The sequence below is a fragment of the Silene latifolia genome, chromosome 2 (assembly GCF_048544455.1).
Source record: "Silene latifolia isolate original U9 population chromosome 2, ASM4854445v1, whole genome shotgun sequence".
NCBI lineage: Eukaryota > Viridiplantae > Streptophyta > Magnoliopsida > Caryophyllales > Caryophyllaceae > Silene > Silene latifolia.
In genome coordinates, this window is record NC_133527.1 from 16,235,636 (window position 1) to 16,248,383 (window position 12,748).

Genomic DNA, 12,748 nt, shown 5'->3' on the forward strand with positions numbered 1-12,748 from the left:
CAACACTATCGATGCAACACTTTGTGTAAATGTTGCATTTTGAGCAAGTAGAATGTGAGATGCAACACTTATAAAATAAGCGTTGCGTTTTGTGGTAAATGCAACACTTCTTGAAAGTGTTGCATATTATTACAAGTATAGCAACACTTCTCATAAAGGTTCCCTTTTATTAAAAAATTGGCAACACTTTTCATATATATTACATTAAATCAGCCACATATACAAGACTTTCTGAATTGGTCGGTTCAGATTTTTGTGCTTAATTATGTGATACTACTAAAATATTTCCTCTCTATAAGTATTAAAACAAAAATAAATGTTACTAAATAGTATAAAGATTATAGTCCTAGGAAATATGTGATATTGCGAACTCGAACCCGAACCCGAACTTGACCTGACCCAATATGAACCTGGCCCGATACTAACCCGATTAAATTGATGACTCGCAAATTACTAAGTTTAATATTAATAAAATGAAAGGGATTTAGTATTTAGTTTGATACGTTTGACTTAATAATAAAGTAAAAAAAAAAACCCAATATGAGCCTGACTAAACCTAGCAAAATGGGTCAGACCTGAATGACTCAATCCGATAAGGCTGACTCGAGACTCAAAAGTGACCCCAACTTGCTTGACCTTAAATCCGAATTGACCCGACCCAACCTTGTATGACCTAATGTTTCCCCGACTCGAAAAGACCTAACTCTTAATTGACCTGATCCAAAATGATTTGAAGTGAACCAAAATGACCCGAAACGATAAGTACTAAGTCCTATTAATTATATATATCAAAATAAAGTTTCATTTGTTTCAACCGTCCCTAATAAATAGTTAAATTTGCAAAATAATGTTTCTTAATCAAAATAATGCTACTCCCTCCGTCTCGATCATTTGTTATCTATTATATTTAGCACAAAGACCAAGGAAATGCAAGTGGATGTCTAATAAAGTAATATAATATTATTATTTCATCCACTTGCACACTACCTTTTACATATAAAACTTACCAAAAGTAGAAATAGATAACAATTCACTGATACACTCCAAAATGGAAATAGATAACAAATGACCGGGACGGAGGGAGTAATAATTAAAGTGTTTAACCATTAACTCAAAAGCGACCCGACCCAAAATGACTCATACCCGAAAGTGACCCAACCTGAAATGACCCAACAACAGGTCATTCGAAATTTACCTGAAACTCGAAATGACCGTTCCGATCCGACCAGATCTGGAATGTATGATAGCCCGAAATGACCTGATCCAAGCTGGCCCGATCCATACCCGATCCGACTACCTAATTATCACCTGACCCAATATTTACCTGTTAATACCATCACAAATACTATCCTACAACCAGTTGTATAATAGCAATGTACAACCGCCTCAAAGTTGTTGAGCTCTTACACAAAGTTGTTGACCTATTTTACAAGCTATATAGCTATTTTGCGAAGTTATTGAGCTTAATAATTATTTTGGTAAGTTCAATAACTTTGTACCAAAACTCAATAATTTTGTTAATTGTGGACAAGGCCCTCGGGAACTGCGTCCGCGGGATCCACACTAGGCATAATCGACTCGAGGTTCTTTCGAATCGAATTAAGACAAATTAGAGTCGCCACCAAGTTTTTTTGGGAACTTGGAACCGTTCAAGTCAACTTTACACCTTTCATCGAAAAGCATAAAGCCAATCGACTACGAGTGATTAAAGATAAAGACTTGTACCCTATATCACTCGATTTGAATGACTCTCGTAATCCAATGGTATTTAGACGGATCCACAAACCATAGATCTTGAGTAAGGGGTGAGGGTACGTGTTAGGAAGCCCATAAGGACACCTAACCCCGCCCGTCGATAACGGCCTCTACTAAGTCAAGTGTCGGAGTTGAAACAAGGTCATAGCTACTACGATATATGATGCAAACATCGTTTTAAACCCTAACATGTGACAACAATTTCTATGTCGTTTTAGATGCAACTAAACTAACTTTGTCAAAGTTATAATTTAGCATGTGGGTTGATTAATCTAACAACATACAAAGCAAAGCAAACAAGGCTTGATGGGAATGGGGGAGCCATTGGGATCTATCCTATTACAACCCAGGCATTTCATGCCGACACAACGAGAAATAAATTACAACTCAATCTAATTACAACAACTATCGTAATTACTTTGACTCAGATTACAATACAAACTAACAAAATACAACTTAAACTATTAAGTCTTAATAAACGAAACAAATGTAAACAAAAAAAGCTAAAGCTAAGTTAGACTAATTAAAGATGTTAGCCGAATTATTAGTTAATAAACAAATTAGATTAGAATTAAACTAATTAAATTAAAATAAATAAGTACAAAGGCTTGAAATAAATTAGGTACAACTTATTGATTAAATTGAACCCAACTCATTAAAATTATTCACCAATCCATATTTATTAAAATAGGATTAGTAAACAATTAAAGAAACAAAAGAAGAAAAGAAATCAAAACTGGCAGACCCGTGCAGTGCACGGATCAGAAGTCAGAACAGACCCGTGCAGTGCACGGTTTTTGTAGAAAACAAAGTTAATTGCATTTTAATTTCGAAATCAGCAAAATAAATTACGGAAAAAATCACTAAATTAAATTTACATATTTTGAACCTTAAAAAAAAAAAAAAAATTTACAATATTAGAAACAAGTAAAACAAATTAAAGGTTAATTAATTATAAATTAAATTAAATAATTACGAACTAGGTTAAAAACAATTCTAATTTGTCAACGAGTGCAAATGGAAAGGTGTTAAGCACGCACTTCCATGCTAGCGAGAAAATTAGTGAAAAGAGAGATGCGTTCAATTAAGTTATAGAATTGTTAGTCGATTGATTTTAAAAGTTATGTCGAAACACCCTAACATGTCTAATTAGGTTATTTAAATTATCGAATGTCGTTTAAATAAGTCATATGTTAACAATCAGAAGTCATACTAACATGCAACGGGTCCTAAGGTGGGTCGAATTGGCCGAGACAAACAAAGGGTCAAAAACGAGGAGCGAAGTTAGAAATTCGTTTTATTTATGCCCTACCTTGAACACGAGGATATGTAAATGAGGCGGGGGTGTACGACCGACTGATGTAGCGGTTTCTTTTCCCATCTCAAGTCAACACGGGTGTTCATGGTGGTACTTTAACTCATACTCGGACTAAACTAGTTTCATAGTTAATTTAAACGATAAATAAAAAGCGATAAACAAGCAAAACAAACTATAAGAAAAACAAACATAAAAACGAAATAAAAAAAGGAGAAAGAGGAGGATTTGATGCACCCTCAACCTACATGTATCGTTGACACCGTCTTGGGTCGTAATCGATGGTAGATTTTATCTCGAGAGGCCGTCGTCGACGAAGAAACAAAGCAAACACGCATTTTTATCGAATCTGGACAGCAACTTTCAAACAGCGATTTCTCCCTCGTTTCACGATGAAAATTCGATTTAAAAGATGTTTTGAAAACTAGAAAGAGAGGACAACAGAGATCTTAAAGCAACCCCTGCTCGTTTTGAGTTATTGGGCACGAAAAACGAGCACAAACAGAACTGGACAGACAGAACAAATCACGAAAACAGAGTGTATAACACTGTTTTTCGAGGGATTTCGTGTACTCTCAAGGGCAATTTGGCTCGTAAATCTTTGTCTAATGTGTATATGGATGTTATGTGGTTAATTAGGAACAAGAAAATCGAGTTTTGATGGAGGTTTGAGGGAGGAACGAATTGTTTTTCGAGGAGGACACACAAACAGTTTCAGTTTGTATGTCGGTTTTGTGGAGGGTTTTTGAGAGGCAATTAGGGTTTTTTTCTGAGGTTTAAAGCTTGTGAGTGATGGTAGGATGGGTGGAGAACTTAGAGGAATGAATGTATAGTGAAGGGGTGGTATTTATAAGGAGTTAAAGTAGGGTAAAAGAGAGGGAGAAGCAGTCGGGCCTGCTCACGCATAGCTGCTGTCCAGCAGCTTTTGTGAGGGTTTGAGAGGGGTTTTCTTGGTGATTAAGCTAGGATAATATGGGTAGGATACTAGGGTATGGGTTAGGGTTAATGGGTACGGGTTTTGGTGGTATTTGGAGCGGGTTTTGGGCTCGGGATTTGAGCTGCAAAACAGGGGGGCTGCTCGTGTATATGCGGGCTGTTTGGGGGGTGTTTGGGATGGAATTTGGGCCGTGGTTATGGGGGTTCGAACTGGGTTGGATGGGTAGAGGCTTAGGTTGATTAGTGTACTCGATATTCGTGCCAACTCGTAAAGAAAACGGGCCCAAAAACCGAGCTAAAATCGAGCTCAAAAACATGCTTTTAAAACGAGTTTTCTTCGCTTTTAAAATCGATTTTTAAAATCAATTAATAAATGATTTTTCAAATCAAATATACTCATAAAATGATTTTTCAAATCAATTATTTATTTTATTTTCAATAAAATAAACTTGGGAAAATAAATTCAAAATAAAATAAAATAAATTGAATTCACCTCAAAAAAACCATAATTTAAATATCATTTAAAATAATAAAATGAACTCACTAAAAAAACATTAATTTAAATATCATTTAAATTAATAAAATGAATTCACTTAAAAAAAACATTAATTTAAATATCATTTAAATTAATAAAATACTTCATCGACGACGCCCATTCTACATCGTAAAACGAACCCAAATAATGACAATGACAACTAAAGAATACATGTGTCCTATCATCATCGGGTGTTTGTCGGGTTCTCTATAAATTCCAATATCGACGGATACGGGTATCTCTGAGCCCCCACTTTGACCGAGGCTTGGACAAGGCGAAAGTCAAAGTATACCCCAGGTCCCTCTCGACCGGAGGATTCTTCGGGTCGTTTATAGTCCATTAGACTTGCGTATATAAGCTCGCTTGACCATAAGAAGAGACCATACCTGAAACTTCGTTGGGGATTGACTCTCGCTTCTGTTGTGTCAAATTATCGTCGTTGGTCGTCGACCCATAAAATTGCATATATGGTGGATTGAGCCTTATCCTTAGGCGCCTACGTATCCGTTTCTGACGGAATCAAACCCGCGTCGTAGTTCGGCAACTGCTGACACTTGCCCAAGGTTTATCATCTGCTGGCATTTGTCCAAAATTCATCATCTGCTGACACTTGCCCAAAATTTATCATCTGCAGGCAGGTGCCAAAATGGGACGGGACTTTCCGAGGAGGTTGCCGCCACTCTCATCATTTGCTTTCAGCTACGGAATTCTTCCATTTCATACTCTTGTATTGAATTGAATTCTTGGTGGATATCATCCATTTCATCTTGACAATGGTCTCTGAAGCCAACGGCTTCAGAGCCCCCAGTTTGCAATGGCTCTAAAGTCGAAGACTTTAGAGCCCCCAGTTGAAGCATATCCTGCTACATTTGAAACACAACAACGTACTAGCAATAATCATCACATAAGCACATTTGGATCATCGATCTTAAAATTGGATCATTTGAAATACTGGGTCATCGACCCGAAAATTGAACTTGAAAATTTTGAATAATTGGGTCATCGACCCGAAAATTGAATTTGAAAATTTTGAATGATTGGGTCATCGACCCGAAAATTGAATTTGAAAATGTTTAATGATTGGGTCATCGACCCGAAAATTGAATTTTGAAGGATTGGATCATCGACCCACAAGGATTCCACTACTTGGATCATCTATCCACAATTCGCAAAAAGTATTTGGAATTTTGAAATTTTGAATTTTTTTGAAATCGAACCTTGATGGGTGAGCATGAAATACGACTCAGACACTCCGTATGACCCGTAAACAACGTGGGCGTAGCCCGCTACCGTAAAACAAAAAAGGAAAATAAAACCCTAAGTGTGCACGGGTTTTAATTCGATTATTGACTTGTTGGGGGTAGAAATGTAAATTGGCCATTCTGGCGCCCAAAAAACGGCAAATGGGAATCACAAGGTCGTCGGACGTGGAACGGAGATATCGTATGGCATGGGCGTGCTCCCGAGGGCACATGGGAATCAAGATCACTTGGCATTGACAAGGTGGATTAAACTCACAGAGCAACAACGTTGGCTTCGCCCGACACTAAACACAGACTAATTTTATGAGAATACTTAGACATCACACATCACTCTTGTTGGGAACATTCTGTCACTCTTCTCCTCGCCTCCTTTCTTTTCAGTGAGTTTTCATTATTTCTTGCCACCGCCTTCTTTCTTTTCAGCGGGCTTTTACTATTTTTTCTTCCACGCCTTCTTTCTTTTCAGCGGGTTTTTCATATTTTCTGTTCCCAACACAAACTCACATCTATATGACTCAGCATCTTTGCCTAAACCGTTAGATAAAGCTCATTCTGAGACTTGATACTATTCATCCGAACCTATATCCTTATCCTAGCTTACATCGAGTACTAAGACCAACTCAAACAAAGGTGGCTTCATTTGGACTTGGTTAAGACCCGTAAGAAACCGACAAGATGATAACTTGGTTGATGAGTGGATTGAATCCCTTATTCTGAAGGACTGCCTACGTATTCGCGTGGAGCGAAATCAAATCCGACGTAGTTCGATCATGGTGCATAAATTTGGCATTTTGATTGTGTGTACACAATCGAAGGTTTCACCTAAGGTATCATGTCATATCCCATTCTAGCCTGTAAGGTACCGTTAAATCCCGTGTTTGGGGTTAGGTGTAAAAGGCTTGGATCTTTTGGGATGTGGAGCTTGGTAATAACAAGTTGGAATGGTTAACCATCATTCTGAAGATTTGTTTTGTGGTGCTAAGGCCAAGGGCTATGGCTGCTGATGTGGTTGGAATGGGTGTCTCAGGTTTGATGAACCACGAGTGCAAATGGGTTGAAAAATGATGTGGGTTCAAATTTCCATGTCTGGACCCTAGAGGTTGGGTGTAACAACACAAGCGGAATAATTCTCAAAATTCCCGACTATCCCTTCAGAATCTGTCTCGGGAAGGACTTAGAGGGTAAAGAGGTTACTACTTAAGCTTTTGGGCTTCGCCCATTGAACTTCAACTATGGGTACTTGACTTGACTTCTGGCTTCCGTAACTTCGACATTCAACCAAAAGCGTTCTGCAATTACTTCAACATCTTTTTTTTCTTTCATCACTTTCATCTTTTTTTTTTCATTTTTCATTTTTCATTTTTTTCATTTTCCCAATTTTTCTCTTATTCTCATTTTGTCATTCTTTTTCATCTTTTTTTCTTCTCTTCTTGAAAATGGTCTTCTATTCATTCCCTTAGTCACAAATGGATACACCTTAAAAACTGGGCTTCGCCAACTAATTTGGGTAGGAACTAACAATTCCTTATTAGAACGGGTTGATATCTTCTCTCTTCGAGATGGGATGATTTTGTTGGGGAAAAGGCTTGCCTTCCATCATCGATAGGGGAAACAAGGAGCTAGTCCGGGTTTGTCATAGAATCATCTAAAGGCTTGTGTTAAGCATTGGTTTTGATGGAGGTTTTCTACCGCCAGACATGGAATAGGTAAAGGAATCAAACACGGAATCCTATTGTACCTTACGTTTTGAAACAAGACATATTTCTACCCCAGGGATCCCTTTGAGTGTGTTGTGCCTTTTATCATATTTCGAAATGATTGAGGATGGAAAACAAGACATATTTGGAAACGAAACTGCAACTTTTTATTGGAAAGGCAAATGCTTAACAGACTCGATGGAATGACTCCTAGGACACACCCTAGGTCATCGAGGAAAAAAACGACTCAAATTCAAGAAAATAGAGTCCTAGACTCGACTCAACTAAGATAAGAAAACAGATCCCGGCTCGTAATTTTCAAATCTGGTCTTGAGCTTTCCCTTGTTCAGCTATCAACTTAGATGCTCGGCTCTTGTCCTTGATCCCTTTGATGGTCTACCTCCATCCCGAGGTAGTCCTCTAAGGATCTACGCCAGTGATGGAGGTTGGTGAATCGATTTGTCTTTTATTAACTTCGTTAATGTGAGAAGTGCATTCTAGAACAAGACTCCCGACTCGAATTTCATTCTTCGGGTTTGGCAAGAATTCAAAGCAATCCACAAATATTTTTCCGATGAACACCCCTTTCAAGTGACATGGGCGGATAAGATGAGAATAATCGACATTGTCTTCGACAGAAACAAAGTTAGCGTGATCGCCAAATGGATTGGTAATGTTATTGGGTTTAACAGTTGGGATTGGGAGCGTTCCGTTCTCAATCATGTCTTAAATTTCGTGCTTCAGTCGATAGCACCTTTCAGTATCATGGCCTTTCCCTTGATGAAAGGCACAGTAGGCATTTGGTTTATACCATTTACCTTGTTGATCAGCGGGAGGGTCCGGAGTTGGACCAATAGGCTTCAGCTTTCCTTGGGCTATGAGCCTTTGGAGAGCGTATGTATAAGTGCATCCAATATCTGTGAATGCCCTAGGTGTTTGGCGCTGCGACTTCTTCGATTGCCCTTCTAAGAGATTGATGGCTTTATCAATATGGGCCGTTGCTGGGACCTTGCCCTTAGACGATGAGGCCCCTTGGTACCCTTTCGGCTTTTCAGCCTCTGCCCTTATGACATCATCTTCTACCTTTATCCCGATTCTTATCAATTCTTTGAAAGAGCCAAAATTCTAGTATTTCAGAGCATTGCGGTAAACAGGTCGTAGATTCTTTACGAACTTATCTACCATTTCAACCTCGTCAGGCTTCTTGGCTAATTTCACGCTTTCAGCGCGCCATCTTGCAAGGAATTCAGTAAAGCCTTCTTTGTCTTTCTGTGTCATCACTTCCAGAGTCCTTATGTTGGTTTGAATCTCAACATTGTCAAGATAGTGCTTACAGTAACTCCACCGTAATATCTTCGAAAGTGGGGAAGTTCTTGAGGTCAAGATTATAGAACCACGCCTTTGGGTGTTCACCCAGAGATTGGGCGAAAATTTCAGAGAGCATATCAGCAGGTACTCCCTTCAGTGCTAAGTACCCTTTATAGGCCTTAACATGGTGGATCTGGATCTTGGTGCCCTTGAACTTTGGGATGTCGGTGAGTACCATGTTCGTGGGCAACTTATCCTGAACCGGGGCATAGGCCCTAGCATTCTCATAGTGGATGTTCTTCCCCTGGGAGAGTTTCAGACGGTCTTCGATGAACTTGAACCGTTTCTCCGGATCGTCGAGAGGTGGAGGGGAATCTTCACCCAGCTTAGATTCGATTGCATCCATTCGGGTCATCATGAGGTTCACGGTCTCAGTGAGCTTGTTAACAGCATCTTCCATTGCTTGACGTCGGGTTTTTTGCGGCCTTTCTACAAGAAAACCCCGTACTAAGTCAATATTTAAAGTAAGAGCCCCTGCACACTTAAGGACACGACCCCAACTTGACTCAAACAAAGACTCGACTTGAGATTGACTAACCAGAGGTTCGACTCACGGTTGGATCTAGACCTTGGTTCATTTTAGACTCGACAAAACGACATGACTCAAACTGTCATAAATCGGTTATAAACCGGACTCGGTGTGGCCAAACCCGTGATTGGACTAACATAGCCATAGGTTCGGGTGAAACGCCCTAAATGGCCTAGCTTGGGCGTTTTTGTGGACTATACTAGACCAAAAGGTCGACCAACATGACTCAAGGCCCAAGAGGTGAGCTTGGGTGACCCAACAAGGTCGTGTTCTAGACTCTTAGAACGAAACACACCCGGCCTAACACGGCCATGACCTGGACACGACTTGACGCATTTCATGCTTGGTTGAGGTTCGAGAGGCACTTTGGATTGATTTTGAAAAACGAAAGATTGATTCGAAAATGAGATTTGAAATGGGCAGCATGCCGGCTATAAAAGCTCATTTTGGGCCGAAAATTCTAGTCCTATTTGGGCAGCATTCCGCGTTTTTAAAACCATGCTATTTTGAAAGTAAGTTGTTCAAAAGTTCGGTTTTGAAAAGGACATGGGAAATTTCGAAAAGACTCGGGAAAACAATTTGCACATTGTCATTCTCATGTTACAAGGATGTATGCTCCTAGACATCTCTAAGTCTCGGCAAGTCTTCTACAAGAAGGTCTATGCCCTCCATCCTTTTGCGGTCTTATAGAGCAAGGTGTCTTAAGGTAGAGTACCTAGAAGATCGTCCCCACCATCAAGAACCACGCGAGGTGAAGTGGAAGCGAGCAATGTGCAGCTTCCTAGCATAGTGGGACGTCGCCCCCCACGCATCACGAAGAAACGCTGGGACGGCCCGGGCAAGTCTTTAAGGGTTTATGCATGAATCGTAGCACTATGAGTAATGTTTTACTTTCCAACACTTTCTTTTCAAGTTTCACCTCGGAGGAAAAGACCCTAGAAACAAAGTGTAACTAGTCCTCTTTTCCCCAGTGAGTCGCCAAAGCGTGGACAAGGCCCTCGGAAGGCTGCGTCCGCGGGATCCACACTAGGCATAATCGACTCGAGGTTCTTTCGAATCGAATTAAGACAAATTAGAGTCGCCACCAAGTTTTTTTGGGAACTTGGAACCGTTCAAGTCAACTTTACACCTTTCATCGAAAAGCATAAAGCCAATCGACTACGAGTGATTAAAGATAAAGACTTGTACCCTATATCACTCGATTTGAATGACTCTCGTAATCCAATGGTATTTAGACGGATCCACAAACCATAGATCTTGAGTAAGGGGTGAGGGTACGTGTTAGGAAGCCCATAAGGACACCTAACCCCGCCCGTCGATAACGGCCTCTACTAAGTCAAGTGTCGGAGTTGAAACAAGGTCATAGCTACTACGATATATGATATGCAAACATCGTTTTAAACCCTAACATGTGACAACAATTTCTATGTCGTTTTAGATGCAACTAAACTAACTTTGTCAAAGTTATAATTTAGCATGTGGGTTGATTAATCTAACAACATACAAAGCAAAGCAAACAAGGCTTGATGGGAATGGGGGAGCCATTGGGATCTATCCTATTACAACCCAGGCATTTCATGCCGACACAACGAGAAATAAATTACAACTCAATCTAATTACAACAACTATCGTAATTACTTTGACTCAGATTACAATACAAACTAACAAAATACAACTTAAACTATTAAGTCTTAATAAACGAAACAAATGTAAACAAAAAAAGCTAAAGCTAAGTTAGACTAATTAAAGATGTTAGCCGAATTATTAGTTAATAAACAAATTAGATTAGAATTAAACTAATTAAATTAAAATAAATAAGTACAAAGGCTTGAAATAAATTAGGTACAACTTATTGATTAAATTGAACCCAACTCATTAAAATTATTCACCAATCCATATTTATTAAAATAGGATTAGTAAACAATTAAAGAAACAAAAGAAGAAAAGAAATCAAAACTGGCAGACCCGTGCAGTGCACGGATCAGAAGTCAGAACAGACCCGTGCAGTGCACGGTTTTTGTAGAAAACAAAGTTAATTGCATTTTAATTTCGAGATCAGCAAAATAAATTACGGAAAAAATCACAAATTAAATTTACATATTTTGAACCTTAAAAAATAATAAAAACAAAATTTACAATATTAGAAACAAGTAAAACAAATTAAAGGTTAATTAATTATAAATTAAATTAAATAATTACGAACTAGGTTAAAAACAATTCTAATTTGTCAACGAGTGCAAATGGAAAGGTGTTAAGCACGCACTTCCATGCTAGCGAGAAAATTAGTGAAAAGAGAGATGCGTTCAATTAAGTTATAGAATTGTTAGTCGATTGATTTTAAAAGCTATGTCGAAACACCCTAACATGTCTAATTAGGTTATTTAAATTATCGAATGTCGTCTAAATAAGTCATATGTTAATAATCAGAAGTCATACTAACATGCAACGGGTCCTAAGGTGGGTCGAATTGGCCGAGACAAACAAAGGGTCAAAAACGAGGAGCGAAGTTAGAAATTCGTTTTATTTATGCCCTACCTTGAACACGAGGATATGTAAATGAGACGGGGGTGTACGACCGACTGATGTAGCGGTTTCTTTTCCCATCTCAAGTCAACACGGGTGTTCATGGTGGTACTTTAACTCATACTCGGACTAAACTAGTTTCATAGTTAATTTAAACGATAAATAAAAAGCGATAAACAAGCAAAACAAACTAGAAGAAAAACAAACATAAAAACGAAATAAAAAAAGGAGAAAGAGGAGGATTTGATGCACCCTCAACCTACATGTATCGTTGACACCGTCTTGGGTCATAATCGATGGTAGATTTTATCTCGAGAGGCCGTCGTCGACGAAGAAACAAAGCAAACACGCGTTTTTATCGAATCTGGACAGCAACTTTCAAACAGCGATTTCTCCCTCGTTTCACGATAAAAATTCGATTTAAAAGATGTTTTGAAAACTTGAAAGAGAGGAGAACAGAGATCTTAAAGCAACCCCTGCTCGTTTTGAGTTATTGGGCACGAAAAACGAGCACAAACAGAATCGACAGACAGAACAAATCGCAAAAACAGAGTGTATAACACTCTGTTTTTCGAGGGATTTCGTGTACTCTCAAGGGCAATTTGGCTTGTAAATCTTTGTCTAATGTGTAGATGGATGTTATGTGGTTAATTAGGAACAAGAAAATCGAGTTTTGATGGAGGTTTGAGGGAGGAACGAATTGTTTTTCGAGGAGGACACACAAACAGTTTCAGTTTGTATGTCGGTTTTGTGGAGGGTTTTTGAGAGGCAATTAGGGTTTGTTTCTGAGGTTTAAAGCTTGTGAGTGATGGTAGGATGGGTGGAGAA